Source organism: Leucoraja erinacea, chromosome 40 (assembly GCF_028641065.1).
Source record: "Leucoraja erinacea ecotype New England chromosome 40, Leri_hhj_1, whole genome shotgun sequence".
NCBI classification, from domain to species: domain Eukaryota; kingdom Metazoa; phylum Chordata; class Chondrichthyes; order Rajiformes; family Rajidae; genus Leucoraja; species Leucoraja erinaceus.
The window spans coordinates 1815972-1841411 of NC_073416.1; the positions used below are offsets into that span (position 1 = coordinate 1815972).

General features: G+C 41.3%; 1 protein-coding gene across 2 annotated transcripts in view; it reads right to left on the minus strand.

Moving 5' to 3' along the window:
* LOC129714723 (vitamin D3 receptor B-like) overlaps window positions 1-19507 on the minus strand; it is a 116246-nt gene extending 96739 nt beyond the window's left edge. For both annotated transcript variants that reach the window (XM_055664501.1, XM_055664500.1), the window contains exon 1: window positions 19243-19507. The gene's annotated coding sequence lies outside the window, so the exon portion shown is untranslated. The remainder of the gene's footprint in view (window positions 1-19242) is intronic.
* Between the last annotated feature and the right edge of the window lie 5933 nt (window positions 19508-25440).

Consider the following 25440-nt stretch of genomic DNA (forward strand, 5'->3'; position numbering starts at 1 on the left):
TACATCTTTAATAATCGACCCAAGCATCTTCCCCAATATCGATGTAAGGCTAACTGGTTCATAATTCCCTATTTTCTCTCGCTCTCCTTTCTTAAGAAGTGGGGTTACATTAGCTACCCTCCAGTCCACATAAACTGATCCAGTGTCTACACAACATTGGAAAAAGATAACCGATGCATCCACGATTTCTCGGGTCACCTCCTCGAGTATACTGGGATGCAGACCTTCAGGCCCTGGGGATTTATCTGCCTTTGGCTGAGCAAGTCCCACCAGTCCATTAAAAATGCTGTTCATTGAAAAACTGGCTTCACCCAGAGTAGAGCAATCTTGAGCCCATTTCTGGATGGTTTCACTTTTGTCGGGAAATTCAATTCCTAAAGTTGTAGCAGGGTTTTCATTTGCCAGCACCTTTCTTCCAGCGTAGATCTCCCTAAATTGACAATGATAATTGTGCAACACAAAATTTGCCAACAATTAAGTTTTCAACCCTATGCTCTGAAAAATGACACTTATTTCCTCACACAACAATTAGGTTTTATTAACGTCATCGTGACTGAAACAGTTCTATTTCAGGAGCGGCATTGAAAACCACATTTGTTTTGTGCTCACAGTAGCAGCCACTGGCAATATTGAATTTGCTGAGATGCCTCGCCTAAAAAATGTTGCTAACGTCATGCTAACGTCACACCTCAATCTGTTCTAAGAGGACCAACACTATTGCCCGACTGAGGGATGCTTTTCCATTACACATGTGTTGCCTTTCATTATATTGAGTATGGGAGTAAAGAGGATCTTCTACAGTTGTACAGGGCCCTGGATAGACCACATCTGGAATACTGTGTGCAGTTTTGGTCTCCTAATTTGAGGAAGGACATCCTTGCTATTGAGGCAGTGCAGCGTCGGTTCACGAGGTTAATCCCCGGGATGGCGGGACTGTCATACGAGGAAAGATTGGAAAGAGTGGGCTTGTATTCACTGGAGTTTAGGATGAGAGGGTATCTTATACAAACGTATAAAATTATAAAAGGACTGGACAAGCTAGATGCAGGAAAAATGTTCCCAATGTTGGGCGAGTCCAGAACCAGGGGCCACAGTCTTAGAATAAAGGGGAGGTCATTTAAGACCGAGGGGAGAAAAAACTTTTTCACCCAGAGAGTTGTGAATTTGTGGAATTCTCTGCCACAGAAGGCAGTAGAGGCCAATTCACTGGATGAATTTTAAAGAATTAGATAGAGCTCTAGGGGCCAGCAGAATCGAGGGATATGGGGAGAAGGCAGGCATGGGTTACTAATTGAGGATGATCAACCATGATCACAATGAATGGCGGTGCAGGCTCGAAGGGCCAAATGGCCTCCTCCTGCATCTCGTCCATGCCAACTTACTTAAGTTAGTCCCATTTTGCTACATTTGGCCCATATCACTCTAAACCTTTCGTGTCCAGGAACCTGTAAAATTGTCTTTTAAATGTTGTAATTGTACCTGCCTCGACCACTTCCTCTGGCAGCTCGATCCACAAACCCACTGCCCTCCATGTGGAAAGGTTGCCCCTGATTATTTCCTCTCATCTTAATTCTATGCCCTCCGGTTTTAGATTTTTTCCCTGGCAAATAGACTCCTCACCTTAGCTCTGCCCCTCCTGATTTCATACGCCTCTATAAGGCCATCCCTCTACCTCCGACACTCCATGGGAAAAAAAGCCCCAGCCTATACAGCCTCTCCTTATAACTCGAGCCCTCCAGCCCCAGCGACATAGTTGCAAATCTTTTCTGCACCCTTTCCATCCTTCCTATAGTGACGAGAGCTGCACAGGATTCTCTTAAGTACAGTCTCATCAATGTCTTGTACTACTGTAACATAACATTCCACCCCTTGTACAGTGCCCTGACGAATGAAGGCAACCAAATAGAATGCCACCTTCACCACTGTCTACCTGTGAAGCCACCTTCAGGGAACTATGTGCTTGTACCCCTAGGTGTCCCTGTTCTTCAACATTCTCTCGGGCTATGCCATTTACTGTGCAAGTCCTGCCCTGGTTTAACTTACCAGAATGCAACACTTCACCCTCGTCTGAATTAAATTCCATCTGTCATTCCTTGGCCCACATTCCCAGTTTCTCCAGATCCTTTTGTAATCTTGTATTGGTTGGACTTGTATGCGATTAGATTTTATGTGATTAGATTTTCATGTAGTTATTGGTTTCTCTGAAACTCATTGAATCTTCAGTTGAATTAGAATGGATACTCTCGACTTCATTTCCCAATGTCACTGTGACTAGATCTGGAAAGAACTTCTTGCAGCAATGGGGAGGAAACAAAACATGCTAGAGTATTAAATGGGCTAACCTAGATGATAAAAACATTATGCCAATAACATTTATTGGCTCCTGGTGGAAAATTCAATCATTGACAATCCAACAGAAATTTCATTTGCATGAGAATCATTGTTCCAGGCACCATCGGAGACGAGACATGGTACCAGTGACCTCAGGATCATATACTGTACACCCATAGTTTACAAGGACTGGTTCTCAAAACGCCAGTCATGCAGGGTGTAATTGCAACATAGAATGCAGTGTAGTTCATCAAGACAATCCCAACTCCAATCTATGACAACAACTACAGGCTCCAAATTTGACTGATGCTGTACTTCTGGCAGTGACTGAGGATGACCTCCAATGTGAAGTTGATTTCTACCTTGGTATTCTGTGTTTGGTCTACTTTTGTAAAGGGGATGTCCCACTTGGGCAACCTAATTGGCAAGTTTAGAAGCGTTTAGGAGAGTTTTTTTTTTTTAAATGTCATGTTGAAGACCTCCTTCGACTATGTAGAAGATCTTCGACCTCCTTCAACTATGTTGAAGACTAGCTTCGACTAACTTCGGGAAAATTGGACACCGAATAGTGTAGTGTGAAAACGACCTTTCGACCTCCCTTCGACTATGATGAAGACTATCTACGACTGCCTTCGATTATCTACCTAAACTAACATGCCGACCTATTACGACTAAACCTACGAGTAAAAAAAAAAGTATAGATTTTTTCCATGGCGACCTTTTTTTACTCGCGGGCATTTTTTAACTTTGAAAAATACACCGCAACCTAGCTGAGGCCTCGAGTACGCGGGGACCACTCTCGAGCATGAAGGAGAGTTACGAAGACCTCCTACAACCTCGTGTTGACCATGCTGCGAGTATGAGTCGAGGGCAAACTCGCCAGAACTCGCGGATTAGGCCACCCAAGTGGGTCAGCCCCTTAATACTTACAATGATTATCTCTGATGGAGGGACTCCTGCCAGGAGGAGAGAAATGTGAGCAATGGTGAAACTTCTATAATACAGTGCCCTCCATAATGTTTGGGACAAAAACCCATCATTTATTTATTTGCCTCTGTACTCCACAATTTGAGATTTGTAATAAGAAAAAAAAATCACATGTGGTTAAAGTCCACATTTTCAGATTTTAATAAAGGCCATTTTTATACATTTTGGTTTCAGCTACATTGGTTACAATGATGAATAGCCATTAACAATGCAGTCCAAACAAGCTCTCAACCACTTTACGCCTGCAGGGTTGAACCCTTCTGACGGATGAATATTTTGAATAGAGGTCACGATACTTCAAGCTAGTTGCCATACACAAGGAAATGCAGCAAGCCATTCAAGTAATAGGATCAGGGATTCAGTAGTTTTTTTCAGCGCAGGTAGAGCTGCACAGCAGGATGGGAAGAAATATTAAATATCATCCAGGCACCCCTGCCTATTATCTGTGCAGTGCATACGTTAGTTTGCAATGCAGACTATGATTTTACAAGCTTCTTAGAAGTGTCTTTCTGTTAGGGAGACCCTTGTAGTGCATGCCTACTTCATCTGGTCAGGTACAAGATGTAACTGGTGTTGATGCTAAACAAGGACGTCCCCTGGAAGTCTTCATCGTCCTCCTGCTCTGCTTCCTCCTGCTGATTTTAAGACCAATGCCTTGGACTCAGTTACGTTGCTGCTCTTCCTCTGGCTTCAGCTGCTGCCTGCCATTTGCAAGGCTGTGCAGCAGACAGAACAGAATGAATCTCCACTAGACATAAACCTTGGCCTGTGGCTGCTCCTGGTCCGTTCCCTCCATGGATGCCGCTTGGCCCGCTGAGTTAATCTAGCACTCTGTTTTTTGTTTGGCTCTGGGGTTGAAGGTGGACATGGGGTGGCTCAGCGGAACTGGTGGCGGCTCTGGGGACAGGGAGTTGGTGGCGTTTCGGGTCGAGACCCTTCTTCACACAATCACAAGTACTCTCACTGACAAGAGTTCAGTTCAGTCTGAAGAAAGGTCTTCTCTCCAGAGTCGCTGCCTGTCCTGCCGAGTTACTCCAGCTTTATGTCTATCTTCAATTTCAGAGTTAAATAAAAAACACAGAGTGCCGGAGGAACTCAGCAGGCCAGGCGGCATCTATGGAGGGAATGGATTTGGAGTTGTTTCGGGTCAGGGTTCTTCCTCAATAGGAAGGAATCAAAGATACTAGAGCAGATACTAGTATCTTTGCTGCAGATCAGGCATGATATTCTTCCGATTTAAATCGGAATTCCGATTTTATTGTTTTCCTATTTGCCAATTTTATGTGCCCGATTATTTGGCAGCAAATCAACAGCTTCCTTTAATATTCCCGTCCAATCAACAAATCAGTCTCCTCCCGTCCAATCAGCCGCTGTCTCCAAGGGCATTGTGTCCAATCACATAATGCATTGGTCACTCGGCGGCCAATCAGGCACAGTCTCCGAGGAGCATTGAGACCAGATCACCGACCCGTTTCCCTTACCGAAGCAGACGATTGGGGGGGGGCATCCCTCCATAGATGCCGCCTGGCCTGCTGAGTTCCTCCGGCACTCTGTGTTTTTTATTTAACTCTGAAATTGAAGATAGACATAAAGCTGGAGTAACCTTCCCATCCTCAGCCTCACGGACCTTAGCGTACCCCTAGTTCCTAAAACCTATTTCCATCACTGGTGTCTTGTTGCTTTTTTTTTTGGTATGGTTGTATGGTAATTCGAATTTCACTGTACCCTAATTGGTGCACGTGACAATAAAAGACCTTTGAAACTTTTGATCCACAACCATCTGCAAACTTAGGGATTGAAAACTTCCATTGTTGGATGAGTATCACTTTCACTATTGAGAAAGCAAGAACCTGGTGCAATTCTAGTTCACGTAAGACAGTGTGGGTCTACAATTTATGTCAATAAGGGCAGAAATAAATGCATTGTGCAATGTCTGATGTCACTGGTATGCTTCAGATAGATGGTCAGAAAACATCAGGCGCACTCACTTTGATCTCACCGGGAAGTATTTGGTCCCATTTTATGATGCAATTTCCCTTGAACACAATCGTTATCACAATCTACTCTAGATTAAATTGATTAAAATAGAACATTGCTTTCCGAACCAATTTCCACACTCCATCTTCTCATCTCAGATAGCCACTTAGTGATTCTTTGCTACAGCGACACCAGCCTTTCAAATGATTGCTGTCTCCCATTTTTAACACACTGTGTTCTGGCATGCACGTGCAGGCAGACAAAATCAAAGTCAATAAGGCAGGACTGCTCCGAACTTTAGTATCAGTCCCACCTCTTTTTTTTTCCAAATAAACCGACATCCCCATTTCGAGGAAAAATCTCAGAAATTAGAATGTTTTTGCATCAGAAAGGAGGAAAAACATTTCTGGTATAATGAAAAGATTAAAATGTTACTGATTTCACAATATTTTTAAAACATGCCTGTGTAGATGCCTATTGTGGTTTAGTTATTTCATGTTTCACTCTAACCAGCATTCTGCTTCAAGGCAACAGAGCAGTCTCAGCATGTGCATACTTTTTTCTAGTTTATCAGCATGATTGTATCAAAGCAAATAGTTGTCTGATTAGCAACTGAAAGATACACCCAATGATAACAGAAAGAGATTTTTGAGCTTTTCCACGAATTATCTTAAAACAAACTACATGCTGTGTGTTTTTATAACAAGGTCACATTACCTTTCTGAGCTAAATATTAAATGAGAGAAAGCAAGAGAATGAGTGAGATGTAGACAGGAATGTTGGGAACATTTCCCAGTCAGGAGAAACTCCTGCATGTGAGCTTGCTGTGGAGCTCAACCAGTTGGCTTCAAATCCCATTCTACAGCCTTTTCATGGTGGTCCATGTGTTTTACCAATCAGGTGACACAGTTTTAAACCTTAGCTAGAATGAATGGAAGAATGTCCTCTGAACTTCCCTCCATTTACCCAAATTCAAGCAGTCACCTTAAAAACACAAGAAATTGAAGCAGAGGTAGACTTCAAGCCTGCTCTGCAATTTAGTATGATCATGACAAACCCTGAAATGAGTGTTGCCACCCAATCTTCAAATCTCTTATTCCCTTAATGTTCAAAAAGTCTATTAACAACCTTGAATATACTTCATGATTAACCATATATAACAATTACAGCACGGAAACAGGCCATGTCGGCCCTTCTAGTCCGTGCCGAACACGTATTCTCCCCTAGTCCCATCTACCTGCACTCAGACCATAACCCTCCATTCCTTTCCCGTCCATATAACTATCCAATTTGTTTTTCAATGATAAAATCGAACCTGCCTCCACCACCTCCACTGGAAGCTCATTCCACACAGCCACCACTCTCTGAGTAAAGAAGTTCCCCCTCATGTTACCCCTAAACTTCTGTCCCTTAATTCTCAAGTCATGTTCTCTTGTTTGAATCTTCCCTACTCTCAATGGGAAAAGCTTATCCACCTTGTCAACTCTGTCTATCCCTCTCATCATTTTAAAGACCTCTAACAAGTCCCCCCCTTAACCTTCTGCGCTCCAAAGAATAAAGACCTAACTTGTTCAACCTTTCTCTGTAACTTAGGTGCTGAAACCCAGGCAACATTCTAGTAAATCTCCTCTGTACGCTCTCTATTTTGTTGACATCCTTCCTATAATTAGGCGACCAAAATTGTACACCATACTCCAGAATTGGCCTCACCAATACCTTGTACAATTTCAACATTACATCCCAACTTTTATACTCAATTCTCTGATTTATAAAGGCCAGGACACCAAAAGCTTTATTTACCACCCTATCTACATGAGATTCCACCTTCAGGGAACTGTGCACAGTTATTCCTAGATCCCTCTGTTCAACTGCATTCCTCAATTCCCTACCATTTACCATGTACGTCCTATTTTGCATCCACTTCGAAAGCAGAGGACTTCAAAGATTCACAATGCTTGTTGCAGTGCAGTATAGGTTCACTACATTGCTTCCTGGCATACAAGGGTTTTCCAGTGAGGGCAGATAAAATAGCATGGGTCCATCCATACCGGAATTTAGAAGAATGAGAGGGGGGGTTCACAGTTCACATGTTAAGAGTTGTAATCTTTGGCTGTGGAATTTTAAACCAGCAGGCATTATCTTAGGATAAGAGAGTCAGTCATTTAAGAATTAAATCAGTAACAAAGACTAAAACTGCACACGATATTCCACACGTGGTTTCACCAAACACTTGTTGTTATTGCAATACATCCTTACTCCTAAAACAGCCCCCTTGCAATTAAAAAGAAAATCAGCATGCGGTTTGTTTTTGGAAATGCTTGCTGTATCTTTCCATTTATTTTCAAGATTTCATTTCCACTTCCCTAATGCTTACCATGAACACATCATATCTGCTCCCCTCAAATGTTCCAACCATTCTGTCCCTCATGTTATCCATATCACTCATCCTCATTCCCAAATCACTCCTGTAATTTCAAAACATCAGTTCAAGTTCTCAATAGATGCAAAACCCTCTTGACTGCATGTTCAATAGTCACATCACTATCTCCCAAATCTCAATGAGGCTTCCAAACTATTCATGGCTTCCATACACATCTACTTCTCAGCATTCTTAGCTGAACCACCCTTACAAATCCAATACTTATCTCCCAACATACCCTCATGAGCAATGCCAAACATTTATTGTCTCACATTAAAAAAAATATCCCCAGCTTCTTGCTAATTCCATAGGAGATCAAACAGAAGATATTAACAATTTACTCAATGTATCATTTTTACAAATCACACTTCCAAACTTGTGCTTCCACAAGATCCAAATTTATTGTGATCAACTAACAGAGAATTAATTATCTGCAAACTTTCGGCAAGTAATTCACCCAAGTATGTATTTTGAGCCTTACCATAAGATTCAGAAGGAAGGTTGGGGTTCAGTCATACTTTGCTACAGGGATTTCAGCACAAAATGTAGTCTGGTTCTTAAATATGGCAATGATGGAATTCATTGCCACAGATAGCTATAAAGGCCAAGTGGGTATTTTTAAAGCAGAGATTGATAGATTCTTGATTAGTAAGGGTATGAAAGGTTACAGGGAGAAGGCAGGAGAATGGGTTGAGAGGGAAAGATAGATCAGCCATAATTGAATGGCAGAGTAGCCAAATGTCTAATTCTGCTCCTATGACTTATGATGAACATCAAGAAGCACTGCAACTTTGTTGGTGCAAATAGGACATTAAACCAATTCTAGTCTCCATGTTGCGATTATTGTACAAGTATCCCATAATACGAGTGATGAGGTCTCTCAATATTCTCCACAATATTTTTGCTTTAATCACAACAGATTAGTTGGTCATTAATTCAATTTGTTTGGAAAACATGCACAAATTTGACTGTTGTTTTTGCTACAAATGTAGTCTATTTAGCTATGAAGAACTTTTTAAATACAAGCTTGTTCGTGAGATTCTTTTCCACCCCCTTTCCTTCGGATTCCTAACTGCAGGTTTAAGATAAGGTTGCTAATAATAAAAATATTTTAAACTACAGAATACTTTTTTCTGCCATTACAGATTTTATCTGAAACAGTTGTTGGATTTTTACTGTTTATGATTACAAAATCAAAACACTTGCAAAGCAAAATGGTTATTAAGTTCCTGAATGGAAAATGGAAATTAATTTGGTGAACAATTTGTTCACAACTAAAAGACATTTTGAATATCTGTGCTGATTTTCCTAAAACTGCCTGGTTTCCTTCAAATGGCCAAAGCATGCCATTCACCATTTAATTTTGCTTCTAAAATATAATTTTGAACTTTTATTTTGAAGTGCTAAAATATTCACAAGGAGATCAATTCGTTAGTAAGTCACGTTCTGCTGCAGTCAAAAGAAAATAAAGTTCCCTTTAAATGTAATCATTAATCCTGTTTTTTTCCTATTGTAATGCAATTGAAATTCATATTTCTGCTCAGTCTGAAATACAACAACAGGGTTAGTAATTGAACCGGCCATGACTCATTCCCTGCATGGCTGACACAGTGTAAGGGGCAGCATGATGATGTTGCTCCCCATGTAACACTATAGTTGGAGTATCGAGGGGGAACATGGATCAAGTTCTATAAAAATCAGTAAGTCATGTTGATGCTGTGTAAAACTTTGGTCAGGCTAAATTTGAAGTACAGTGGGCAGGAATACAGGAAGGATGTGGAGGCTATGCAGAGGGTGCAGAAGAGGTTCATCAGGATGATGCCTGGATCAGAGAGTCTGAGCTAGAAACAAAGGTTGGACAAACTTCATTATTTTCTCTGGAGCATCAGAGGCTGAGGGGCAACCTGATAGGTATATTAAAATTATGACAGGCATAGATAGGGTGGATAATCAAGAGTCTTTATCCCAGGGTGGAAATATCAAATAAGATAGAAGATAGGTTTACGGCAAGAGGTGGAAAGTTTAAAGATGTGCTGGACAAGTTGTTTTCTACACAGAGAGTGGTATGTGCCTGGAACACGCTGCCAAGGGTGATTGTTGAAGCAAATATAACAGCAACGTTTCAGAGACATTCTGCCAGACACATGAGCAGGCTGGAAATAGAATTTACGCAGGTGGATGGGATTAGCTTTACTTGGATCAGTCGGTAGAGGCAAAGTGAGCCAAATGGCCTGTTCCCATGCTGTATTATGTTTTATTACCAATCCCATTACACCTCCCCCAAGGACACGATCTTCAACCAATCCTCCTCTGCCTACTGACGACCCAATATCGGGCATCCCTTCCCCTGAGCCCCAATCATCTAACTGGAAACCATCCACCCCACAACCCCGATCACCAAATTCAATTTTGACTCTCTATCCCCACTGGCTAAGGCTGAATGGACCAAACCCCACCGAAACCCCGAAGATGAACTCCTCCCTCCTGCTGACTCACCAACCACAATCACTGAACCATTTTGTCTACTACCACTTTCCAATCTGCAACCACTTATCCCTTCAGCACTGATCACCCTGAACCCACTTCTGAATCATTAACCTTCCTCCATCTCTCAAACTCTCTCTTGAAACACACCCTAGACCAAGGGTTCCCAAACTGGGGTAAATTTGTTGATTCTGGAATTTAAAATGATGTTAAAAACAATATTTTCAAATTTCCCCTCTGTCGGTTGCTTTATTATGGTAGAAGTGTAAACTCAAATTACTGAACAACAGGGTGGGGGTAAATTTACTTTCACAAAATTGCCTGGGGTAAACGGGAAGACAAAGGTTGGGAACCCCTGCTCTAGACTAACACAGCATGCAGTGGGAATGCATTAACTTGCTGAAGGCTGATACAGAGGCGTCTGGTCCTTGGGTGCTGCCAAATTATCACGCAGCAGGATACATCATTGGTACTTCACGCAACAACATTAATCCACCTTCATAGGCTTATAAATAGGATGCAATGATTGCTTATCTTGCATCTGTAAATATTAAAAATACTACCCATTTACAGTTTTCCAATGAATGGTCACGATAGCAAACCTCAATCCCAAAATACTACATAAATAAATCCCCAAAATGATTTAACGTGGAGCGGGTCTTGCATACAGAAGCAAGAGGGTTGATCAGAGGGCTGAAGCCTCTCTTCAGACCCATCCATTCCTTCCCTTTACTGACGTTGCCAGCACCTTCTGATCATCTTCTTAGCTAACTCCATTCCCTCAATGTTGGCACAATCCTCTCCTCTAGTCATTTCTATTTCCTTCACTATTTCAACCAGGGCTTGTAGAACTCACCATTCTCTATATTCTCTTCCACTCCTTGATCCTGCCCATACTAACACCAATCCTCTCTCTATCCCCCTTCAGATTTGCTGCCCAATTGATTTCAGAAGATTTACAACAGTAGAAGCTTTCCTTCAAATCATTTTCAGGTATAAAACAATTTCCTGTCCAGAACATCCTATTTCACTGTTAATCAATAACCCTGGTCATGACATCTATGTTACATGGCAAGATACAATAACACTATTATAAAATTGTGCATCCACAAACTGCAAATCACATTGAGCACACTTGGCACACTCCAGAAATCATACTGTATAAGATACCGTCATAACTGAACAATCTTTAAAGAATGTACAGAAAAAGACAGCGGTTTGCTGCTTTTCCTGATCTCCAAATAGCTGTCTCTCCCCATGGAGAACATTCAAGCAGCTGCAAATCTAGACACAAAATGCAGTTAGATGAACAGGTCGTTAGTAATTAAACGTTATTCCTCAGGAACATTATGGAAGTTTATCTGGTTTCCATAATTACTGCAGTAAGTAAACCAAAGACTACAGAGATAACTAACCACCAAGATTAAAAAGAACTGGAGGGAGGGCACAACATTAAATCTACAGGAGGAATGATACAATCCGCATTATCGTTATCCATATTTAAAGTCCCATACATTTTATAAAGGAGTCATCTTGCGTAAAATTATCAAAATTGAGTCAAGTTATTGATACCCAGGCTTGGATAAGTTAGAAAAAAATCAAAAGATTATTTTAAATGTTAATTACTCTCTCCCTGCCTCCCAACTCAGTGAACTATTATTAATAAGTGCATCTTCAGTGTTAATGATATTGTGCGCACAAGCTGATCCAAGAAGTTGAGGAAAATACAAAGTGGATTGTGTGTGTGTACAGGTTCAAGTAGTTTCTAGTATTGTGTATTATGTTCGCTATATGCATTTACTGTTCAAAGTTTATAATCAAAATGGTACACAAATACACACCAATTCTTCACTTCATGGATGTGACATAAGATTTCACAAGTCAAAGATCGTGCGGCACAGTGGCGCAGCGGGAAATGCTGCTGCCTCATGGCGCCCGAGACCTGGATTCGATCCCAACCTCGGGTGCTGCCTGTGTGGAGCTTGCACGTTCTACCTGTGACAGTGTGGGTTTCCTCCGGGACCTTTGGTTTCCTCCCACATCTCCAATGTGCAGGGAGTGTATGGAAAATAGGATTACATAGAACAAGTGTTAAGGGTGATTGATAGTTGGTTATAGACCCAGTGGGCCAAAGAGCCTGTTTCCATGCAGTATCTCTAAATTAAACCAAGATTTCATTGGGTGATATCTTGATTTAAGATCCTCAGAGGAAGAAGGTCTCCCAGATAAACTTGCTATGATTCATCCAGGCCTTTAATCTTGATTTTCCCAGGGATAACCAGGGAAATGGTACCGAGCAAGTTGTTGGTGTTATGGGCTGAGAAGTCTCTGGTTCTTGATGGACTTCATCGGAAGAACTTAAAAGTGGCGAGCAAGATAGTTTGTTGATTATCGGTTTTAGTTTTTCCAAAATTCAAACCAGTTTCCCTTAAGCTATAAGATAGCAAATGTATTAAAAAATGAGACAGAAATAAGGAAATTGCAAGTCAGTTAGCTGAACGTCTATCTTAGGGAAAATATTAAAAACTATTATTACAGACATGATAAGCAGGCCACACGAAAAAAATGCATGTTTTATGTGAAGGATATCACATTTCATTGATTTTCCATTTTTTTGAAGAATAACATATGCAGTAGATAAAGTGAAACTGATGGATTTACAAAACTTCAATTTTCAGATAGCATTTGATAAGGCAATAATAAAGAGGTTACAGTAGAAAATAAAAGCTTGTGGTGTAGGAAGTAACATATTGGCATGGATAGAAGATTGATAGGATAACAGGACATTGAAAGCAGGCATAAACTGGTCATTTTCTGGTTGGTAAGAGGTAACGAGTGATGTGCCACAGGGATACAGAATGGTTAAGTGAGTCGGCAAATATGAGAAATGTGACATAATTCAATTTGTTGAAAAACATTTTTAAAAAACATTATCTAACTGGTGAATGATTGCAGACCTCAGATGTAGTGGCAGTGCACAGTTCACAGCAGGCAAGTCCAGCAAGTAATTAGGAAAGCAAACAGAATGTTAGTGTTTATTGTTCAAATCAAATTCAAAACAACAAATGTTATGCTTCAGTTATATAGGGCATTGGGAGATCACATCTCGAGGACAATCTACAGTATTGGAATCCTTAGCTAACGAAAAGTGTTAATGTATTGGAAGAAGCAGATATGGGTAGGTTGTCTTGTGAAAAATGGTTGGACAGACTAAGCTTGTATTGATGCCTGTCCCACTGAGTTACTCCAGCATTTTGTGTCCATCTTCAGTTTAAACCAGCATCTGCAGTTCCTTCCTGCACAAGCTTGTATTGATTGCAGTTTAGGAGAGAAAGGGGACTTGAAGGAAACATGCAAGATATTGAACAGGTTGAATGTGGAGAGAATGTTTCCTCCTGTGGGTGAGCCTAGAATTAGGGGTCACTGTTTGAAACTAAGACCTTTAAGTCAAATATGGTAAATTAATTTCCTCTCAGAATTCTATTGATCTTTTGAATGGATTCCATCACCTTTTGAAGAAGGAAAAGTAATTGAATATTTTTAAGGCTGGGTTAAATAGATTCTTGATATGCAAAAGAGTTAAAGGGCTATTGTTTACGAGTCAGGAATGTGGAGTTGAGGTTCCAATCAGCAATGTTTTTATTAAACAACACAGCAGGATTGAGGAACCAAGAGGGCTATTTCTGCTTTAATTGGTACGTTCATAATGGATTTGAGATGGAGTGTTCTGTTCAACATTGCTCAAGAGCATATCTTGGACATACAGGAAGAATAAGACATTGAGCCTAAATCACATTGTGCAGTTCAGAGGAGAAGCAGCCCTGGAGGGCAATGCCTTAACAGTTACTTAAGTTTCTGCTCGGGAAGGTTTGATGAATGCAAAGTTCACCCACTTTGCACCTATGGAATAATAACAAAACCACATGTAATACTAATTTTCCTACATTCATCCCTACTATAATTGGATGGGAGGAGGAAAAAGGATGCCAGTTTATGTGATGGACTGGGCTGCATCCACAACTGCAATTTTGTGGGGTCATGGGCAGAGCAAATGCCATAGCAAACGGGGGTGCTTTCTACAGCACATCGGTCAAAATTAGTAAGAGTCCTTGGAGACATGCTGGATTTCTTGCCAAGTTGCACGTCATCGCTACCACTTTGCTGGAAAGCGTTTTGAGCAGATCAGCATTATGCTCTTAATGCCCGTCCCACTTAGGAAACCTGAACGGAAACCTCTGGAGACTTTGCGCCCCACCCAAGGTTTCCGTGCGGTTCCCGGAGGTTGCAGGTTGTGGAAGCAGGTAGGGAGACTGACAAAAACCTCCGGAACCTCCAGGAACCGCACGGAAACATTGGGTGGGGCGCAAAGTCTCCATAGGTTTCCGTTCAGGTTTCCTAAGTGGGACAGGGGCAATAGGATAACTTTAAGATACCTGCCAACCAGTTTGAAATAATCGCCGTTTAATCATTCAGATTTTCCACACTCTCTCAAGGCAGGGAGTTTAGTGATTGCTGCTTTTCTTTGTTCCATGGTCACGCTATCCATGCAAATCACTGCAATTCCATGAAAATCAACATAGTTCTAGGTGAGGCATGCTTTTACTATCTCTATGCGCTGGTGGTCAGAGTGCTTGGATGGCCTGTCCATAATCACACATTGCTGAAAGTCCGACCCCTTCCTCAGCAGGCTGCTCACTGACAATTCTTCCGCCAGGGATTTTTGCATCTCATCCATGAAATGTCATCATCAAATGATAACCCAATCATCATCCAGCCTCATCCCACCAAAGTGTGGAGTATCTGAACTGGTGTGCAATAAATTAATCTTGTGACAGCATATTCACTGAATGAACCAGTCCCTCTAGGAAATATTGACTGCAAAATCCATGGACTGCCAGTGCACATGTGAAGGCTCCAGTGGAACAATGTGATTGAATGCTGACAAGGGGAAACATTGCAATTTATCATGATTTTGTTACTGTGGAATCAAGGTAATGCTATAATCTTCAGTTTCTTCTCATGTGCAGTTACGAATGTACTCTCCCTCATGCTGTGTACTCTCTTCTCCTGTTGTGTGGATTCACCAGAAAGATACTCCTGCTGAATAAGTTAAAATATAACTGATGGCACATATTTCTTCAAAGTTGTGATCTAAATGGCGTGTTTCAAATAAAGTAACTGTTAAGGTGTCAAGGTAGAGAGAACTATTTCCTCTGAGAAGAGTTCAGAATAAGGAGGAAGGAAGTAATTTAAAATTTTAAACTAGGTCATTTAGAGATGTAGCAAGTACTTCTCCAAATGATGAGTGAGCAAAGCCTGCAACTATCCCCCTCTTAAAGCTGTCGTGTCTGGGGTCAAATCAAAATTCTAAAGCAATGGCATTTAGAGATATGGAGAAAGGACAGAACAGGTAAATAATGGCAAGATACAGATCACATGATCGTACTGAATGTGGAAACGGCTCAAGGATTTGAATGGTCAGATCGATGCCTGTATGTAATCCGGCCTCGCATATCAATGCAGCAAGAGCAGAGCCCCGCACCGTCAGACTGCCACTGTTTGGATGAGATGTTAAACGGAGGACTCGGCTGACCCATTTGGTGGATGAAAGAGATGCCACAGCATGCTTGAACAACATTAGAGTTCGGGACAAAATTTTCCCCTCAAACTAAATGATTAATCAGTTGATTAGTTGAAAGTTGATTAATCAGTTATTTTCAGAAAAAATCAATTTGCTGCTATGTTTCTCATATTATAACAGTGACTACAGATGAAATGTATAAACTTCATGGCTGAGCATTTTGGGAAAAAGTCAAGAGCCAAGAGTGACTTATTGTCATATATCCCAAAGCAGAATAAAATTCTTACTTGCAGCAGCACAACATATATATAAACATAGTCCTCACTAAATACCATAATAAACAACGTAGTTCAATAAAAAATTTTTTTTAAAGTGCAAAAACAAAAACAAAGCCCTTCATTCCTGTTGCAACCAAGGCAGTTTGTCCTTTAGTTGAAGTGTGTAGTGTTCAATGGCCTGATTGTTGTTGGGATGGAACTGTTCCTGAACCTGGACATGACAGTTTTCAGATTCCTATACCCTCTTCCCGGTTGCAGCAATGTGGCCAGGGTGGTTTGGATCCTTGATGATGCTGGGTGTATTTTTGAGGCAGCCCCTCCTGTAGATCCCCTCAATGGTGAAGAGGTCAGTACCCAATGGTGAAGAGGTCAGTACCCATGGACTGGGGCAGTGTTCACCACTTTTTTGTAATCCCCTTCATTGCTATGCAATCATTCAATATGCTCTCTAGCTGTAGACGGTATACAAGAAAGTATTTGTCGCCATACAAAATCTTCTCAATCTTCTAAGGAAGTAGAGGCGTTGATAGGGTTTCTTTATGATTGAAGATATGTCCTGAACCCAGCACATTGATGCAGAGATATGCATGCCCAGGAACTTAAATTTTTTGACTCTCTCCACCACCGAACCGTTGATGAAGGCAGTTTTGTGGATCCTCAGCTTTCCTCCTCTAAAGTCAACAATTAATTCCTTGGTTTTACTGACCTCCTATACCCCGACTCATCATTATCCATAATTCTTCTAATAATTGTGGTGTCATCAGCGAATTTTAAGATGGAGTTGGAACAGTGTCCGGCTAAAGTAATGGGTAAAGAGTGAATAGAGCAGGGGGCTGAGCACACAGCCTTGAGGTGCCACTGTGCTTATAGCTATTGAGGAACAAGTGTCGATAATTCGTACTGATTGTGTTCTGTTGATGAGGGACTCATGGATCCAGTTGCAAAGACCCAGTTCTGACAGCTTAATAACAAGTTTGGAGGGGATGATGGTGTTGAACACTGAACTATAGTCTACAAACAGCCGGACGTATGTGTTTTTACTGTCCAAGTGGTTCAGTGCAGAGTGATAGACATTTTATATTCTCTTTCCTCCATGATGTGGGGCTGCAGTTGAAGCTTGGATTATTATTTTATTTCAAGTGGTCGTGAAATGAACACCAATCGCTTTGATTGGATTATAATCAATCGAAATACCCACTAGTCAGGACACAACCCCGTTATATAATGGATCAATTTATTTCTACCTTGCGTTTAAGTACTTTTATACAGGCCTTGCATCACACCAATATCAACCGAGTCTAGATATCATTACACTGTTAATAGCTTCTGCTTTCACTGAACAATGACAGGATTCACCACAACATTCGTCACTTCTATTTGAGCAAGACTACAATAAAAACAAAAATTAAGTGAGACAAATAACAGTGGCTCTTTCTCACCCACTCCAATGACACTGGATACAGATAAACACAGGCTGCTATTTGGAAAACTTGCACTGTCATAATTGGCTCTTGCACAAATTTGTAAAATACAGTAAAAAATAATTTGGCAAAAATTACATACAACAGTTCAAGGGAATGATTTATATGCTTTGGATCAGCGTTTCATTCACAAACTTTTGAGATCCAACACAAGGATCACACTTCAAAACTCATAAATTGTAAAGAAATACCCACAAACATAGGCAAATAGGAAGCTGGTTTGACACCCAATCCAATAACAATCTGGTTTTAATCGCTGGAAGTTAAACTTTCAAATATTGTTTCCATTGCTAAAGTGATGTAGAACTACATTTGTATTAATTGATAATACAAAGCTGGGTGCGAGTTGTGAAGAGGACGCAGAGAGACTTTGGGGGAAAATGGACAGTCTTCACTAATTGGTGAGATCATCCTACGGAAAATGGTAGAACAAAATAGAAAAGCTGAAATATTATTTAAATCAGGGCAGATTAAAAGATGATCGTGTTTAGAGGGACCTGGGCGTCCTTGCATATGGATCACTTCAAGTTACTGAGCAGTGACAGCAAACAAGTAAGGAGGTAAATGGTAAGTTTGGTACAAGAGGCTTTAAATACAAGAGTAGACATGTCCAACTGAAATCATAGAGGGCTCTTGTGAGTGAATCTGGAATACTGTCTGATCCCTCTACTTCAGCAAATATATACTTACAATAGAGAGAGTGCAAACAGGGCTCACAAGACCGATTCCTGGAATGGGGGGGGGTAGTTTGCCATGCGAGAAAAAAAAGATATGGGTCTATACCCTCAAGTTTAGAAAAATAGGTGATCTCACTGAAACAAAATCCCTACGGGGCTTGACAGGTTGATAGAGTAAATGAGGGGATAATGTCTCCCTTGGCCATGGTGTTGCAGTTGGAATTAGGGTATCAGCATTCAGGACTAACATTAGAGGGAAATTCTTCATCAAAAGGATAGTCAACGTTTGGAAAATTCTACCCAGGAGGGCTGTGGAGGCTCAGTCACGGTGTACGTCCAAGATAAAGAGTTACAGATTTATTAATATTAAGGGAAATAAGAAATAGAGTTAGTGCAGGAAAGATCAGTCGATTTTATTGAATGGCAGAGACGGAATGTTCCACTACTGATGTTATGTTCTTATATACTTACAATCATCGTCATTCAAAATGTAATTACTGTATATGATGCGACACAAGACATGCGAAGATTATTGACTATACCGATTTTGCTCTAGCAGTACAACTGAAGTGATTACTGTTCAAAGCATAAACTTGTTGAAACGCTACACAGATAAAGGCTTTTGAAAACGACGTGGCCCGGGTATAAAATACTTCAATGCAAGTTATTTTAACCCTAGAGGTGACAAGGCTAGGTCTTCACCTGTTGATTCTTCTGCAGGAGGCAGATTATCAAAACTGTAAACATTAACATTCAGGTGAGCAATGAAGAACTTCGCAAAGGCATTTATTTACCAAGTGAGATAAACTTAACTCAATAACTATCACACGAAAAATCACAACTACCTCAGAAAATTATTCTTTCTACACTACCACTACAGTTCGGATCTTTCTCGTTTAACCTTGCAACGCTCCCTAAACATGCAGCCCCTTCCACACTCGGTCAGCTGAAAGTTGTCTCTCACAGTCTTTATATTCCCCGGGCCCCCCCCTCTACCCTTCCTCTAACCCGCCCCTCAGCCCCTCACCTCAGTTGCTGCCGTGGACACAGGCCCTGCACACATGACCTTGTTCTCCGTCTCCCGGTGCAGTCACAGTGTCAGACTGTCAGGGGCGAGTGATAGCCGCTGTTACCGTCGCTCTTCACTCTCACCGAGAGCGCTGACTTAGTTGAAGCTGTCGAGGGGGGAGTGCGTGCGTGTGCGTGTGTGTGTGTGTTGCCGGATTGACTATTCGCCTTCGAGCCGCCCACTGTCTGCACCGATACCTGAAGCAGTCCGATCGCCCCTTGCCCCCCCGCCCCCCCCCCCTCCGCGCCGGGATTGCTCTGCCTCAAACTCCTCTCCCTCGAGCGCTTCACAATCCGCAGCGCTGGACCCGCCCACCTCTCCTCCCATTGGCCAATTCTCACGGGGCACGTCCAATGGAAGCACGCGTCACGCAGCCGCGGCGTCCCTATTGGCCGCCCCCCACGTAAATCAGGCGGTGCGGGCCCAGCTGTCCACGTGACCCGCTGGGACGGGGTGTGTGTGTGTGCGTCACGAGGAGGGAGCCGCCAGAAAAAGTAAACAATTGGCCAAATTGGGCATTTCTGATCGTTTAAAGTTGAAGTTTACCTCATAGAACACGACTTTCCACCCCATAAATGTGAATTCCAACGCCCATTCTTGTTTTTTTTGGGGGGTCGGTTTCAGTTTGCAAACAGTTGGTTGGAGTTCCTACTCTGCATGGGAGTTGTAGTTTTCGCCTCAAAAGGCAAGCGCGGACAGACACAGAGTGCTGGAGTAACTCAGCGGGACAGGCAGCATCTGTGGAGAGAAGGTATGGGTGACGTGTCGAGACACTTCTTCAGACCCTGGTCTGGGCTTCATGTCTGAAGAAGGCTCTCGACCCGAAACATCACCCATTCCTTCTCTCCAGCCTGTCCCGCTGAGTTACTCCAGCATTTTGTGTCTATCTTCGGTGTAAGCCAGAATCTGCAGTTCCTTCCTACATCATTTTGTCTGCAAGCGCGGGGCGGATTCTCCCACGCCAGCTTTTTGCAACTGCATGTCAACGGTTCAGAAACTGTGGTGGGAGATGACCCAGCGAGATCAAAAGAGGGTTTCCAAGAGAAGCGGCGTGCAAGCCCAACCCCCTTGCCTCCAACAACAAAATCTACGCCCACTCTCAAAACCAGCCATAAACTGTTTATAAATATGCTTCTGTTGTTCCTAAAGAGAGTGCTGGCAAACGACAAGCCTAGATGCATAATTAAAAACGGGAGTTCACACGTTTGGCAGTACAACATTATTATAGTAGGATAGCATTACAATAGAGGGTAATCACGGTTACTTCTTCCTTTGTCGATGTGATCATAACATTGATTAAATGTGACAATTATATAATATTTATACACCGCGGGGAATTGAATTTTTGTGTAAATTTGGAAATTTCAGCCAGCTGGCTATCCTAAGCTTTTCAGATACCATGTACCAAAAATAAAACAGATTAATCGGTACAGGTAATCGTAATCATAACTGCAATCGGACTGGCTACACTACTTTAGAAACTACAGTGCGATTTACCACCATGAAACTAGGTACATCGGCCAACCCTTTTACAATAGCCACTTTTAAAAACCGTACAGAAATATACAGGCAAATGCCTAGTCTCGAACCAAACTGATAACAGGTTGTAGACAGATGGTATTGTTTATAAATTATTTAAAGACACGTTTTGTAAAAAAAAAAGCATGTATACACATTTTTTGTGTTTTTCTCAGTTGGTTTACATTATAGACCTCAGTTCATCTAACAAAAGCAGTGCAGTTACATAGCATCTTAAATATAGTGAAACACCTCTGCGCTTCTCATTTGACAGTTATCAAATTAAATTTTGATTCCAAACCACATAAGGTGACCAAAAGCTGTGAGGCATAGATGGAGGTTAAAGGACGATCCTACGTTTCATTATTCACTATATTGCAATTGACTATAATGTGTTTTAGGATGTAAAGGGCAACAAAAACAACCAAAACTTCTTGTTCTGTAATTTTTCTAACCTATCAAAACAAACATCCTAACACTCTTGTGTTCAAGAAGGAACTGCAGATGCTGGAAAATCGAAGGTACACAAAAATGCTGGAGAAACTCAGCGGGTGCAGCAGCATCTTTGGAGCGAAGGAAATAGGTAACGTTTCGGGCCGAAACCCTTCTTCAGACACTCTTCATGGTGCAGCTATTCGAGCTGCTGCCTCACAGCTCCAGCAACCCATTTCAATGCTGACCTCGGATGCTGTGTGTACATGGTATGTCCTCCCTGTGACTATATGGGTTTGATCTCCTTTGTAACTTATAGAGAGTCTCCCTTCCGTGCCCCCACTTAAATTCTTATTTTTTAAGTGATACGTGACATTTTTCTGACCAAAATACCACGCATTTTTTTAACATTTAAATTAATTTGTCAACTTGATGTCCATTCTTCATCCAAATCAACTTGGAACCAAGCGCCCATCCCTGCAGCACACCACTGGTCACAGGCCTCCAATCTATAAAACAACCCCTACTACCACTCCCCGACTCCTTCCCTCAGGCCAATGTTGTGTCCAATTGATTAGCTCAACCTGGATCCCATGTGCTCTAACCTTCCGACCAGTCCACCATGCAGGACATTGTCAAAAGCCTTGCGGAGGATGATAGCTGACTTTAGTGCAACATCACAACGGCTAGGAAGGCGGATGAAGGCTGCAGCAGAAAAGGGTCCCCGGTCGTCTTGGACTCCATGCCACTGGATCCTGACCCAGATCTGTCAAGAACCGTGTGGTGGCTGTATGTGCACCAGTCTCCCCATGTTAAACAAAGTCACGCACAGGCGTCCTCCCAAAAGAGGACAGTCGTACTCGTTTCAACTGACCGCCGATGATGATGATTCTTAAATAAAAGCTGAATATTAGCTCCCTTATTCTTCTGGTCATAATACTCAGTTCCAAGCAAGTGCAAAGAGTCTCCTCTCCTCGATTTGATGGAACGGAACCACCGTGGGAGTTTGATAACATGAAAGATTCCCACACGTTATTAGGTTAATAGAAAAACTTATTTAAAATATCATATCATTTCAATATTATTTCATTTAAATCATCAACTGATTGTTTAACTTATTGAGAAAGCAAACATGGGTGAAGTTCTTTGTTTTCTAATTTTCAAGTTTTTTTAATATTATTGAATGTATCAGAAATGTAATGTTTTTCAGAGTTTGACAGCTCTATTTATTTTGAAGGCAGGATTTGTTTTGGCTGTTCCACATCCTGCCTCGTACAATGTGGAAGGCCCTTTTGCCGTGCAGGGCCTCACTATGAAGAATCCTCATTACAGTTTGTGCATGTTTCTGCTGGGATAAGCATCTGAGGTAAGTATGACATGTTTTGAGGTTAGTGCAAACCAACAGTGCTCAATGCTGACCAAAATATATTCAATTTGCTTCTTTCCCAGTTATTCTTTTCAATGTGGCATTTTTTCAAAAATTTGTTATTTTAATTTTTATTCTAAAGCATAAATTGTTAATATAAATTGTAAACTTAGCAATGACCCTTTCGGGTCCCAGATACCATCTATTACCACTCTGAATAGCTACCATTTAATCTGCTTTCGGTCTTGTGGTCGGTGAACTATGCATTATTCCTTCTCTCCATAGATGCAGCCTCACCCTCTGAGTTTCTCCAGCATTTTTTGTCTACCTTCTATTATTATTCAACATGTCTCCTGATTCTATATGTTCTGACATTCATAAATTAATATGTGGTGGTCTATTGGAGATCCTTTGAAAATCGGATATTTTGCATCTATTTCTTTTGCGTTACCTCTCTAAAGAATTCAATGAGATTGGGCAAGCAAAGCTTTATATTTTAAAATCCATACTCATGATTCATCATTATATTTTTAGTTCAAGATGCTTTTCTCCTTAAATGCATATTCCATATTTTTTTAATATGAAGCAGACTGATCTATAGTTCCCTGGACATATTCTATTTTCCTTCATAAATGTAGGTATAACATTGGCCATTCACCAGTTCCCTGACACAATACTTCCTTCTGTCAAATCGTTTAATATGTGTAATGGTGCCTTTGTTACCTTTTCACTGCACATATATAATCTATACAACCAAATCATTCATGCTTATTGAGATGGATTAGTTCATATAATAGTTATCATGTATTTGTTTCAAATACAAATATTTCATTTCAAATTGCACATTAGTCTACCTTCACCCTCTGAAGTTCCAGCCAGCACCGCCATTCATTGTGATCATGGCTGATCATCCACAATCAGTAACCCGTGCCTGCCTTCTCCTCATATCCCTTGATTCCACTAGTCCCTAGAGCTCTATCTAACTCTCTTTTAAATTCATCCAGTGAATTGGCCTCTGCTGCCTTCTGTGGCAGAGAATTCCACAAATTCACAACTGTCTGGGTGAAAACCTTTTTTCTCATCTCAGTTTTAAATGGCCTCCCCTTTATTCTTAGACTGTGGCCCCTGGTTCTGGAGGAAGTTTCATTGTCCAATGCCATGTGAACTACAATCAATGTTAAAGATTCCCAGGGCAACCCACTCCCAACAGTGTGCCATTGTACTGTGGGTCAAGACCACCAAGGACCACGATAGAGAATCCCAGGTCATTATAAATTGATCTTCTGTGAGTATCACAAAGCCAAGTTGTTATTTGAGCAGTCTGTGGGAAATGCGTTCAATCTGCCGTAAGTTCCAGAAGCTAATGAGAAGCATCTGCTGAGAGAGGTACAGAATTAATGTTTCAGATCGATGACTTTTCATCAGCTTTTGAGAAATTGAATGCCAAATGGATAACCCTGAACTTGCAGTTACTTTTTTACTTGACATATCATGTCAATAACAATTCTTGGTGGTGTGGGGTGTCATGAATCTCAGGCATGAGTAATTCTTTCAGCACAGATACAACGAGGCCCACTGAGTATTTTTGTTTGACATTTTCAGCATCAGCAGTTTTTGGGTCTTTTATCATTGACCACTGTGATGTAATGGCATTTTATTGCTCTTCACAGATGCTGTTGGGCATTTCCAGCATTCACCTTTATTTCTGATTTCCATTAACTGCTTTATTCTGTATCTCTTACCGCTATCCAAGTAAATTCTATTTTGGTCTCACTTTTGGCCACGCTGCCTTGGTCCACTCTCATGGTGCTATTTTTAATTTAAATTGTGCCTCCCCTCTTTCCCACTTTGTTTCTAAATATGTTGTGCCCTACAATGTTAAGTTTCCAGTCCTAGTTTTTTCTGTAACCAAATCTGGCCCGTTACAACAGTTTTCCGACTTAACTACAGCCACTGTATGCATTGCTTTACTGAGTTGAACACATTTTTAATAGCAGTTTCTTTCACATATTTTCCAACCATCTTTTCACTCCATTGTTCTGTAAGTCTATTTATTCCCTGACCTTTTCTGTTCTCCTTGAGCATAATCTGTCCCTTATTCTCCTTTTTATTTATATTTAAGTTGACTGCAACATAGAATAGTATAGCACGGGAACAGGCCCTTTGGCCCACAATGTCTGTGCTGATCATGATGCCAATTTAAACTGACTGCACATGACCCATATTCCTCCACTCTCTGCATGTTCACCTGCATGTCAAATTGCCTCTTAAAGAGACTTTAAGACTTTTGCCTTCCATCACAGTGAGGAGGTGCCTGGTGGTGAACTCACTGTGGTGGATGTTAAATTTGTGTTTATTGTGTGTTTTTGATATTTATTATTATATGTATGACTGCAAAAATTTTGTTCAGACCAAAAGGTCTGAATGACAATAAAGGATAATTCAATTCAATTCAAATGCCACTATTGTATCTATTTTCACCAGTTTCCCTGGCAGCGTATTCCAGGCACCTACTACTCTCTGTATAAACTCTGGAGTAACTCAGCGGGTCAGGCTGCATGGATAGGTGACATTTCGGGTCGAGACCCTCCGACCCGAAACATAACCTATCCATGTTCTCCAGCATGAGTTACTCCAGCATTTTGTGTATATCATTGGTATAAACCAACATCTGCAGTTCCTTTTTATTACTCCCTGTAGAAAACCCACCTCACAAATCTCCTTTAAACCTTCCTCCTCTCACCTGAAACCTTTGCGCTGTAGTACTTGACATTTCAACCCTGGTAGACTGTGACAGTCTACCCTATCTATGCCTCTCGTAATTTAATAAACTTCTACCA